Consider the following 13,039-nt stretch of genomic DNA (forward strand, 5'->3'; position numbering starts at 1 on the left):
CCGAGACCTGGTGGAATGACTCATCGGCGCCTGACATCGCCATAGCCATCCCGGACGGCTACAAGATCTCCCGCAGAGACCGCACTAACGGGATGGGAGGAGGAATAGCCATCGTCCACAAGTCCACCCTCTAGGTCCACACCCTCGAAGACTACTCCCACAACTCCGCCGAACACCTTGACTTCCGGATCCACACTGACCCCAACACCACCCTCAGAAGAACACTCATCTACAGACCACCTGGACCCCGGGCTCTCTTCAGCGGACTCCGTCGCTGACCTCGCCAGCACCACGCACTCGCAGCCACGGATTACATCCTCCTCGGGACCACCTTGAGAACAACGACGCCAACTCCACCGCCCTGATCGCCAATCTCGGCCTCCGACAACTCGTCACCGAACCCACCCATGCCACCGGCCACACGCTCGACCCCGTCTTCTCAACCAGCAACCACGTTGTCTTCAACCACACCACCGAACTCCACTGGACTGACCACCGATGCATCCACTTCACCTTCAAGAAACCAACCATGCACTACCATACCCAACAGCTGCCTCGCCGGTGCTGGAGCAAAATCACTGAAGACCAGCTGACCTCCACCCTCACCAAGAACCCACCCTCCGACCCCAGCGACACAGACACCGCCGCCCGAAACTTCAGACAGTGGATCGATGACTGCGCCAACACCCTCGCCCCAATCAAGAAACCCTCCACCAATCACCCCAGCAAGAAAGCTGCCTGGTTCACTGAAGAACTCCAGATCTCCAAACGAACATGCCGGAAGCTGGAGAAGAAATGGCTACACGACCGCGCACCGGACAGCCACACAGCCCACAAGGACGCCATCCGCACACATCACCACCTCATCAGAACAGCCAAGAGATCGTCCTTCAAAGCCCGACTGGATAACAACGCACATGCCAGCAAAGAACTGTTCAACATAGTAAAGGAACTCTAAAACCCCTGGGCCAACACCAACGACATCCCGCCCTCGCAAGATCTGTGCGATTCACTGGCCACCTTCTTCCATCACAAGATCGCCGACATCCACAACAGCTTTAACTACTCATCCGCCCTGACCGCATCAGATCACACCCGAACACCTCCGGCACCAACCAGCTGACCTCCTGGTGCCACGTCAACGACGAAGAGACACACAAGGTCATGAACTCCATCCACTCAGGTTCCCCTTCAGACCCCTGCTCACACCACATTTTCATCAAAGCTGAGCAACCACTGCACCCCAACTGCGGAAGATCATCAACATCTCCTTTGACACAGCGGCATTCCCGGAAAGTTGGAAGCATGCCGAAATGAACACCCTCCTCAAGAAGCCCAAGGCGGGCCCCAAAGACCTCAAGAATTTCTGGCACATCTCCCTGCTCCCCTTCCAGGCGAAGGTCACCGAGAAAATTGCCAACACGCAGCTGACCTGCCACCTCGAGGACAACCACATCCTGGACCCATCCCAGTCGGATTCAGACGCAACCACAGCACCGAGACTGCCCTTATTGCCGCCACAGACGACATCAGGAGCCAGCTAGACAACAGCAAAACTTCAGCCCTCATCCTCCTGGACCTGTCAGCCGCCTTCGACACGGTCTGCCACCGCACACTAAGAACACGCCGGAATCCAGAACAAGGCCCTGGACTGGACCACGTTCTTCCTATCCGGCAGAACCCAGAGAGGCGGCCTCCTGCCCTTCCTATCCGAAGCCACCGACATCATCTGCGGCGTACCCCAGGGCTCATCCCTCAGTCCGACCCTGTTCAATGGCCCCCCTCGCACAAGTGGCCCGCCAGCACGACCTGAACATCATCTCCTACGCTGACGACACCCAGATCATCCTCTACCTCACCAAGAACCCGCACACCACCAAAACCAGCCTCCACGAGGGAATGAAGGCCGTCGCCGGGTGGATGAGGAACAGCCGTCTGAAACTGAACTCGGACAAGACAGAGGTCCTCATCCTAGGTCCCACTCCCTCTGCGTGGGACGACTCCTGGTGGCCGACCACACTTGGAGCAGCGCCAACACCCACAGACCTCGGAGGCAACCTAGGATTCATCCTCGACTCCTCCCTCTCCATGTCAAAGCAGGTCAGCGCCATCTCCTCCTCCTGCTACAAAATCCTCCGCATGCTTCACAGGATCTACAAGTGGATCCCGATAGAAACAAGAAGAACAGTGACCCAAGCCCTGGTCAGCAGCAGGCTGGACTACGGCAACACACTCTTCGCAGGCATCCCGGCCAAACACCTGCGATGACTACAACGCATCCAGAACGCCTCAGCCCGACTGATCCTCAACGTTCCCCGCCGCAGCCACATCACCTCCCACCTAAGAGACCTGCACTGGCTCCCTGTCAACAAGAGGATCACCTTCAAACTCTTCACCCATGCACACAAAGCACTCCACAACACCGGACCAGCCTACCTGAATGACAGACTCAACTTCTACACCCCCGCCCAGCAACTCCGCTCCACCACCCTCGCCCTTGCCGCCGTCCCGGGCATCCAACGAACGACCTCCGGCGGCAGATCCTTCTCCTTCCTCGCCGCCAAGACCTGGAACACCCTTCCCACCCACCTGCGGCAGATCCAAGACCTGCTCACCTTCAGAAGGCTCCTCAAGACCTGTCTCTTCGAGCAGTAGCAGCAGCCCCCCCCTCCCCCCCCCCCTCAGCGCCTTGAGACCCTCACTGGTAAGTAGCGCGCTTTACAAGTTCACTGATTGATCGATTGATTGATTGACAAATGGCATATCTCACCCCGCTCAAAGTCAACAGATATTTAAACAGCGCAAACGCTGCCTGCCTGCGATGCTGCGTCATAGAAGCGAATTTGCTGCACATGCTGTGGAGCTACACGCTACTGCTCATTGGAGGAGGAGGTAATACAAGTAGGACCTCCTACCTCGCTCAGGCAGACTACAAGCTTCCGGCACTCGCGCTGCGTATAAAATGCTCTTCTTGCATTTGAATATTTTAAAATTGTTATTCCTTTGCTTTGCGCCGAGCGCCCGCTCTTTCTACATTTCTTTTGCCTGCGCCGCTTAGAGGGAATTACAGGGAGCTCTTACCCGCATTTAATTACTGCACACCCACACTTCGTGGGGCAGAAGGGACTCGGGGGCACTGTGTAAACATCGCGCCGGTTTCAGAGCGCCATCTTGGATTGGGGAGAAGGATTTCCTCACGGAGCTCCATCTTGGGTGAGGGAGAGCCACTCGCCCTGCCAGGACCCACGTGATTTTTTAGCCTTGGCTTTTTTAAGATGGCTACTAGACAGGCGCGCAGCGACGGTGCGCAGCGGGTGCGCCGCAGGGGTGCCGGAGGTGCGCCAGAGGTAAGCCCGTTTGCGCCCGTTCGCGCAACGGACGCGCCGGGGGCAGGTCCCCCTGGATTACCATCTCAGGAGACTATCACCTACCCTCGAGATGAACTCCTATGCATTAACACCAGCTCCTCGCTAAGGGGACTAGCAGTGGCATTGGGGAAGCAGACAGACTCTTTTAACTGCAGCCTTCTGAACGTGAGGTCGCTGTGTTCACATCACGGAGATATTGCCTTCATAATTGACTGCCATGAGTTAGATATTCTACTCATGACAGAGACATGGACAAGCACAGACTGTGCAGTGGTGCTGGGCTTAGCCTGCCCCTCTGGATATAAAATCTGGCACATCCCTCGGATTGGTGCTAGAGGGGGAGGACTGGGCTTAATTTTTAGAGAGTCAATAGATCTATCCCTGATTGACATCAAGACCATCCCTGGTTGTGAACTACTAGCCTTCTCTCTGAATGGGCAGGGGGGCGCTCTATTTACCGGTCTGCTCTGCTATAGACCTCCATCCAGCCCTTTTTCGGCAGTGACAGGGCTGATTGAGCTAATCCTTGATTTATCCACCTCGCATTAAAGGTTAATGGTACTAGGAGATTTCAATCTCTGGTTAGGCGGTTCTGGAGATACAGCGCTCACAGACCTGACCCAGACCTGCCTGAGTATTCAGCTGCAGCAGTTGGTCCTCACCCATACCCATTTAAAGGGCCACATACTGGACCTAGTTTTCGCAGATCCAGAGTACGTAACTGTACGGAACATCCTGCCCCAGTGCTGGACGGACCATGCGCTGGTGCATTTCTCTCTTACGCCCAAGGTGGGGCAGGGGAGAAATAGGAATTCAGGTGGTGTTAAAAGTACCAGACAATGGTCAAAACTCTTGAGTCAGTCCCCTCTACCTTCACTACTCTCAGAGGGTTTCACCTTAGGGGAAAACGTAGACTTGAGCTACGAAAGGCTTAACCAACGGATCGTGTCCTCCCTAGACTCCTTGGCCCCTTTACGGAAAATCAGAAACAGGCCTATCCCGGCTATGCCATGGTTTTCCGAGGAGTTGCTTCAACTTAAATTCCAATGTAAGCGGGCCGAGCGTACTTGGAGAAGGAACTACCTGGACTCCGATCGGGCTCTCTACAAACAGACCCTGTCCATCTATAAAGCACAGATTAAATGTGCGAAGGCCAGGTTTTTGGAAGAGTCTTTGCGGGTGGCAGTAAACAAATCACAGACCTTGTTTAAGATTGTGAAGGACCTGTCATGCCCTGCTAGTGTGGCTAATGCTATCTCCCCATCTCAGTCTCTGTGCGATTCACCGGCACAGGCCTTTGAGGACAAAATCACAGCCATTCGGAACAATCTTGGCGCTACATCCAGCGGTAATCCTCAAGGATGTAACGAAACGCATACCGGGCCTACTATAGAAATAACCCCCAGCTCTGCCAGGTTGGACTGTTTTCCTTCTCCAACCTTTGAGGAATTTTGTTCCTTGGCTCACAGCGTGTCGTCAGGATCACCCTTGGACCTGCTTCCACATAAACACTGGAAGCTGTTCCGGGAGGAACTTTTCCCCCCGCTGTTTGCCATCTGTGATCAGTCCCTGGTTTCAGCACAGGTACCAGACTGCTGGAAATTAGCCGTGGTATCCCCTCTTCTTAAAAAGGACACCTTGGACCCGGCTTGCCCAGCGAATTATCGACCTATCTGCCTGCTCCCGTTACCAATAAAGATTCTGGAAAAGTGGGTCACAAAACATCTGTCTAAGTACTTGGAGACCGGGTCCTGCTTGGATGAGGTTCAATTCGGGTTTAGACCGGCCCACGGGACAGAATCAGCGTTGGTGACTGTGCTAGACGACCTCAGGACGCGAGCCGACCATGGAAGAGCAGCCTTTTTAGTGCTGCTTGATATGTCGGCCGCGTTCGACACAGTCAGTCATGCAATTCTGATTAAAAGATTAGAGGAAGTAGGGGTGACAGGCCATGCCCTGAAGAGGCTGACATCATACCTTGGAAATCGCCATCAGGTAGTGACATTGCCACCTTTCAAATCTAACATCAGAAGAGTGGAGCAAGGTATTCCACAAGGATCGGCCATCAGCCCTATCCTCTTTAACCTGTACCTGCGGCCCCTGGTTGCGTTGATTAGATCTTTTGGCATAGCGGTGACGAATTACGCGGATGACACTCAACTTGTCTTCTCGCTTGAGGGCAAGGAAGCAGTGGCGTTAGACACCTTCCACCATTGTATGCTCGCAACTGCGGACTGGCTGAATCAGAATTCGCTGCAGTTTAACAGCTCTAAGACAGAAGTCTTACACTGCACTACTGATCGCGTCCCTAGACCTCTCCCGCCGGACTTTTGGCCGCCTTCCTTCCAGAGCACAACTGTGTCTGCCACCTCGGTCCGTAATCTGGGAGTGATGTTTGGGTCCAACCTCCAACTGGATGCAGCCGTCAATAAAACAGTGAACACTTGTATGGGACTGCTTCGCATGCTGAGAAAGGTCCTTCCGATGCGTCCCATGGACAGCAGGCCAGAAGTGGTGAGGAGCATTATTGTAAGTCACTTGGACTACTGTAATGCTCTATTCCTCGGAGCACCATCTACTCTGATAGGAAAACTGCAACGGGTGCAGAATCTTGCAGCCAAATTAGCGCTTGCTCGTCGCCGCCTTGACTCCTCATCTCAGGCACTAAGGGACCTTCACTGGTTACCGGTCCTTCAGCGGATTGATTTTAAATCTTTATGTATTGTATTCAGGGCCCTTCAAGGACAAGGCCCAGTGCCACTACAGCATATGCTCCATTGGTACACTCCATCCAGATACCTTCATTCGGCTTCTGCTTACCTTGCTGTGGTGCCTAAAGTTCTGAGATCACGGCTGGGCGGCCGATCTTTCAGCTTTACGGCAGCCAGGCTATGGAACGCTCTTCCGCTAGGACTGAGAAGCATGAATGATTTCAATTCCTTTAAGAAAAATTTAAAAACACATCTCTTTCCTAGGGTTGGATCACTTTAGTTCTTGTAAGTCAGCATGGTGCAAAGCAGGTTCCTTCCAGTCAAAGCGCCAGGATACCCGTTGGGTGACAGACATGCGCTATAAAAGAGTACCAATACATACATACATACATACATACTGCTGGGGGTGGTGATTGATGACCTGGTTCACTGCACGGAGCACGCAGAGCCCCTACTATGGGAGATGTACATTCTACACAGTTACCATAGGAGCAAGAGCCAGGTGGTGATCTCCCGCTTTATCACCTTGGGGCTGGTAGTGGCAAAGCGATTGATCACTAAAAGATGGTAGTCCCCTGAACCCCCGTGGGCACTGGCTTGGAGGTGCTATCAGTAGGTCTGGGCTAATGAGGAAAGCATTACCCTGCAGCGGGAGGACGCATTACGCCTACGCAAAATCCCAGTTGCAGGACATTGGGATATGATTCTATGTGACCAGCAGAGTCAAGGCAATGACATAATGGAATATTAGTCCCTAGCGTCACTGCACAGCACAAATTAAGGGAGACGCGCTGATAGCAAGGAGGGCATGGTAGAGAGATTACCAGCAGAAACCACAATCTGACATTACCTGATGTAGTCCAAGTACAGTGCATTTGCAGACCGTGACGAGGAGGCGCGTGCGTGCTGAATGAGGTGGGTATTGAGGGCTACTCTAGTTAAAAACACCTCTGTCCCTAGTTTTGTTTACGTTGTCCCACACATTATCGCTTGCTTCCCAAGTTGACAGACTGATTCAAAGTTCTCACACCACTAGAGTGCAGATTGAATGCCCATAATGACTGGCCCTCACTGGCCCAGTGCTTAGGGGCCAAAAGGGATGTATGCAGTAAGGCACAATGGCTGAATACCCAATGTGTACAATGTTGCTATTATGCACAGATTAGCTTTGTTCAAAAGTCAAATATGTATGATGTAAGGAGCTGATGTAATCTAAACAAACTGCGACCTGTAATGTGAATGTCTTGTCAAATTTAAAGAAAAAATATGAAAGACACATTTTCTAATGGGCATTCATAATTGTAATAGAACCATCTTGTTGAAGTCTGGTTGTAAAACAAATTCAAGAATATGCCACAAGAAAAGGCGCAGGAGAACGGCAGGTGATAAGAGGATGGGCCATTGGCTGCTGAAACTGGAAAATAGGAACAAATTAAACTTGAGGAATTGGGTTTTTGACTGACTCGGTTATGAGCCCTGGTCAAGCAAAAGCCACAGTCCCTTTTAGGGTGAACCACAAAAAGTCGCTAAATTAGCCTGGCAGTCAAGTTTAACTTAGAGGCAACATGTAAAGAATTTGTACAACACACAAACAGTAATAAATTGAAAAAACAATACAAGAAAAAACCCAAACTAATTTAGAAACATATAGTGAATTGTATTAAACTGTGCGACACCAGAACAACACAAATCCAATCAGTAGAACTAGAGTTATGATTTTTTAGAGTTTTAAGTGAAATCTAGCTCTGAAAAGATCAAACACCAACCGTGGACATCAACATGCAACTAGAAGTCGGGAGCATGAAGATTAGTCCAAATAAATCACTTCTAAAGCAAAACAGAACTAAATTGTTTGCAACACAATCCCCACGGGCAATCGATGGTGGCTCATGTTAAATTTCAGTGCAAGCAGCACAGTACCAGTGCGAATGGGCCTGTTCATGAAGAGCCCAAAAGCTTTATTTCAAGAGCTTGTGAACCACACAAACGCTCTAGGACATGGAATACACAACTTGAGTTCCGTAACTCACTGCACCTGGGTCCAGGAGCTGGTTGGGGAGACTTTTATGTCTAATAAAAAGTCAGATTAGGAGCCCATCAGACCAGCCATTTGTGTCCCTCTGGGCTTCTGGGTTCAAGATAAAATTGCAGGTCCAGTTCTTCTTCCACAGGCAAAAGGGAAGCAAGCAGCAGGCCAGCTCAGCAGGGCAGCAGTTCCTTTCAATCAGCTGTACAGTAGAGTGGCAGTCCATGTAGCAGCACAGCAGTCCTACTTCCAGTTAGAGTGTCCACAGGTCCAGAAGCGTACTGAAGAGTTGGTATCTAGGTTCTACTTTTACAACCTGGTGCCCTGGTTCTGGAAGGTGGGAGAAGCTGCTAGGCAGTGGTTTTGAAATGGATAGAATTTCTTGCATCCCCTGCTCTTGCACTATGCTAGCTGAAGTGACAATTCAGTGTTGTTAGGCCCTATGTGTGAAGGCAGAGCATAGGCTTTTTAGTTGTAAGTGGGCATGTGCTCAGCTCCAGCCCTACTCTTGCCAGTATTCCCCCTACTATGTGACTGTCCGGGAGAACGTCATGAAGTCTAATTGATAGATACACCCAATCATGTAACCCAAGACAGGTTACAAACACAAAAGTGCTAATGACAGAAAAATGGCAACTTTCTAAAAGTGGCCACTTCAGAATTACAATTTCAAATCTGACCGCCATAAGGGGTTTATATTCTGATTCTTTTGACAACAAAGATTACCTGGTTCTCTCTTCCCATTTAAAAAATGCGATAAGACAACGGCAATGTTATCCAATTCGAGAGAAATGCCTTACAGTAGTGAAAAATGAATGTAAGAGTGTGGTATTGTGTTATGTATCTATGATCTCTATGATCTTTGTTCTTCCTTTATTTCTCTTCTCTCTAATGCTCTACTGTAGTCACCTGTTAGAATGTATGCATGTCATAGTGGTAATGACAGATAAGCTGTAGTCTGCAGACAGTTGAGACTGTTAACTCAGCCGGTGGATGAGAATAAGCTAAATATATTCATCTTCATCCTGCCTCGTGAGTATCCATCTTGCGAATATTACACTGGCGTAGTCGACAGTTCTGGAGGATCTCAACACAAAGAAGAAAAGAAGAAGAATTGTTTTCCATGAAGAGATATTAAATGTTGTTATTGGACTATCTCGTGAGAGTAAACTTTTCTACTCTAAAGTCTTTATAAATCATTATTAAGATCGTGACTTTCATAATTTTTACCCTATTTTAAATGGTTAAAACATTGTTAAAAATGAGCAAGACTCATGCACTTTATTTAAGTTGCTTACATTTAGAACACTAGCATTTTTTTTTTAAAACATGCGGAAAATGTTACTCATTTGAGCATTGTGTCGATGTTTTATTGCGGGCCTTTTATTGAAATTCAAACTGAGCTCTTGTCAAGCGTAAAGCTAGACAAGCGGAAAGCGGCGTTATTGTGTGGAAGTGTTACGATTTCTACTCTTCTCTGTGAGAGGGGAATGTTAACTTTTGTTTGCTATATCTGGAAGAAATGTCATGGATCCATTAAATACAATACATGAAATAATTGGAGAGAGGGTCCGAGGGAATATTTAACGACCTAGGCACAGTAATAATCCCCCTTTAAACTATAGAAAACACAAAGAATAACTGTGGGGCTAAACATGTAAAACAGCTATGTGTGTGGAAATGGCTATGTGTAAGCTGCAGATGTAAGCAAACTACAGGACATTTACCTATTGTGAGTAAGTGTCCATCAGTTAATCCTCCTGGTACTCCTGGTAGCCTTCTGGAAGGAAGCACTTCCCCCTTGAATAAAAGGAGGGAATCCAGATGTGAACAGGTGACATTTTTCATATTGTTCACAATTGTTTTTTATTCACTATATAAGCAGTAGCAATTAAGTTTATGGGTCCTGAAGAAGCGGCAGGTACCAATGTGGACCTTTAAATGTCCGCAGAAACATGTCGACCAGATAACCCAGTCAGTATTTATTTGTTGAAATCATCTGACTTTTTTGCACTCAATTTGTTTTTATTGTTGGAAATGCAAGGCTCCAGAATAAAGGTATATTGCGTTCACTATCCAATTTTACTACAGACACACCCCTTCTTTTATCACTATTCACTAATCACATTTGCACTGCTTTCAGTTACAAACGACATCTACCTATCACCCTATAAACTATTTCATCAATACCAACCATCTCCCAATAACACCCTGGAGTTGGTTAACTCGGACTACCTACTGTGAAGTAGACCACATGATGAATTGGGCAGTATAGGAACAGTAACTGATGGACACTTACTCACAATAGGTAAATGTCCTGTAGTTTGCTTACACCTGCAGCTTACACATAGCCATTTCCACACACATAGCTGTTTTACATGTTTAGACCCACAGTTATTCTTTGTGTTTTCTATGGATCCATTAAATACAATTGCATAATTTGAAGTTTAGCTCACGTGGATGACGGTTTCAAAACCAAAGCTCGAGCAAGCATTCGAACATAAACTTTTACCTACGTTTGATTTCTTCTGCTTGGTTCTTTCATCTTCGTGTCCTCATTGAACAATGCATTGTGGATCTTCGGGATGATGTAATCGCGCTACGTCTTGATGTCTGCGTGAGTCGGCCATATTGAGTAAAGTATTTTGCATTCATCACAGTTACACTCCGGCGATTCGCACACCTCATACATTTTTTATGTGCGGAGTATATCAGTTTACATCTATTTATCCTCGACGATTCGCACGTCTCATTACATATGGTTGTGATTGCGGATTGCTTTATTTTTTGGCAATTCGCACGCCTTGTTGGAGTTTGCTGAAAAAATTTTTTAGTGCGAATTTGTTTATTTTTCGGCGATTCGCAAGCCTCATTAAACATACTTGGGATTGCGGATTTACTTATTTTACGGCGATTCGCATGCCCAATTGGTCAATGTTCAACACTCCTATTTCAGGTAACATTACTGATTTTAACTCTGAAATTACCTTATTTATCTTTGTGCAACCTGATATCAGGCATCATTGAACATCAAAAGAAAGGGAAAAGGATTCTTTACATTACTTGACTCTGACATCTACTTAAGACTTGTTTTATACAAATTCATGCAAGATATTTACTATCTGTTTACTTTTCAACATATTTACAACCTGCTCTTTTCTCAAAATTACAATTTTAGTTCATTAGTAATTTGATTGCTGATTTATGACTTAGTATATTTTTTAGGTTTCGACCTAGCCCAGGGCGAAAGCTTTTGTTTACACTATGGGGAATTGAACACTCCCCTTCTTCCATTGGCTAGCTACATAAATGGAGGCTAGCCATTGGAAGAGATTGGCCGTCAATCACGCTTTCCAGAGAAAACGCGATTCGGGGGCGTTTCTAGGTCTTTTTTTAAGCCCCGCCCCTTGTTGCAGTGTGTCCCGGGCCGCGCTGTGATTGGCTGCCGGCCCGGGACACCCCAGTGACGTCATTTCCCGGGCCGCGCTGTGATTGGCTGCCGGCCCGGGACACCCCCGTGACGTCAGCCAATCACAGCACGGCCCGGGACCTGACTTGTTTTTTTTGGTCCTGACTTTTTTCGTGCATATTTCTCTATTAATCAGTGTCAACCTCCTAGAATTTTCTAAAAACCTATATCTATTTTTTTAATTTATTTTAGGACCCCTGTATATTCGCACTGTCGGAAACAGATATAAAGAATACATCGGCCTCCTTGGAGAACTCACTGGGCACTGCAGCTGCCTCGCCACTGTTGTGAAGGAATCCTGCCTGACACCCCAAAACCTGAGGCGCCCCTAGGCTCTCGCATAGAGCGTAAGCGGTATGAGTGACAACGCCCGCTGTCGGCAAGATGCCCCTTGCGGTGCCAGAAGTCGCATCAGCGATCTGGACGGGCTGCTTCTTGCATCTGATGGCTGCTTACACCCTCTGCTCGGGGACCCTGGGAAGACCTACGAGTACCAGCGAGATGGCGTGAGGTACAAGTACGGCGCGCGGAAGAAGATGAAGAGCGAGCTGGACCGGCTTAGGTCCTTCAAAAGGTGGCCGTCCGCTGCCCAGGCGCTTTGCGCGGATCTGGCCAGCGCTGGCTTCTTCTACGTGGGGCCGAGGACCTAGTCCAGTGCTTCTCTTGCCAGGGCATGCTGAACTGCAGGATCTTACGGGGAGCTACCATACAGGAGCACCGGAAGTACAACCCGCACTGCCACTTTGCCATGGGCAGGGAAGTGGGTAACATACCCAAGCAGCAGCCGCAGCCAGTGGTTGAAAGTCCAGAGGCCTTCATGCTAAGGATGGCCGCGCGTCCAGACACGGCAGAGGCAGGCATGCGAGAGCACTCGTTCCTCGGCTGGCCAAAGGACAAGGTGCATCCGAGGAAACTCGCCAGGGCTGGCTTTTATACAGGTGAGTGAAGGTCCGGCTTGGATTGGGATAAAAAATCGGCCCGTGCACGGCACGCTAAAAATAAACTGCCCACGTTTGCATAATTTGCATATTGCCTTTCCGCACAACACTGCTTCGGCAAAATTTCATTTAAAAAAGAGCGGGGGCGGTGGGGGGTGCACGTATTAGTTTACACTGGTGAAAGACACCTGCAAACAAGTGAGGACACTTTTTTTTGTTCTCAGGCCCCCTGCCCCCGCTCAATAATATGCATATATTAATGGGCCGGCCCAGCTTGCGAAAGGGAGGTAATGGACGCCCACCCGTCTCCAGAAAGGCCCGTCGTGCACCCGCTGGGCTGCTGGCAGTATCTGAACAACGCAGAAACCACCCAAATCGGCCCAATGACTGCACAAAAAACAGCTTATATCTGGACACCGGCCCCTCGGGCATTGCCAGTGCCCGCGTAATCTATCCCACTATGGTGAAGGCACTGCGGAGACCATGTCTTAACCATGGTGTTGTGCCACGCCTTTAAAACTTTTTTT

The sequence above is a fragment of the Lissotriton vulgaris genome, chromosome 8 (genome assembly GCF_964263255.1).
Source record: "Lissotriton vulgaris chromosome 8, aLisVul1.2, whole genome shotgun sequence".
Classification (NCBI taxonomy): domain Eukaryota; kingdom Metazoa; phylum Chordata; class Amphibia; order Caudata; family Salamandridae; genus Lissotriton; species Lissotriton vulgaris.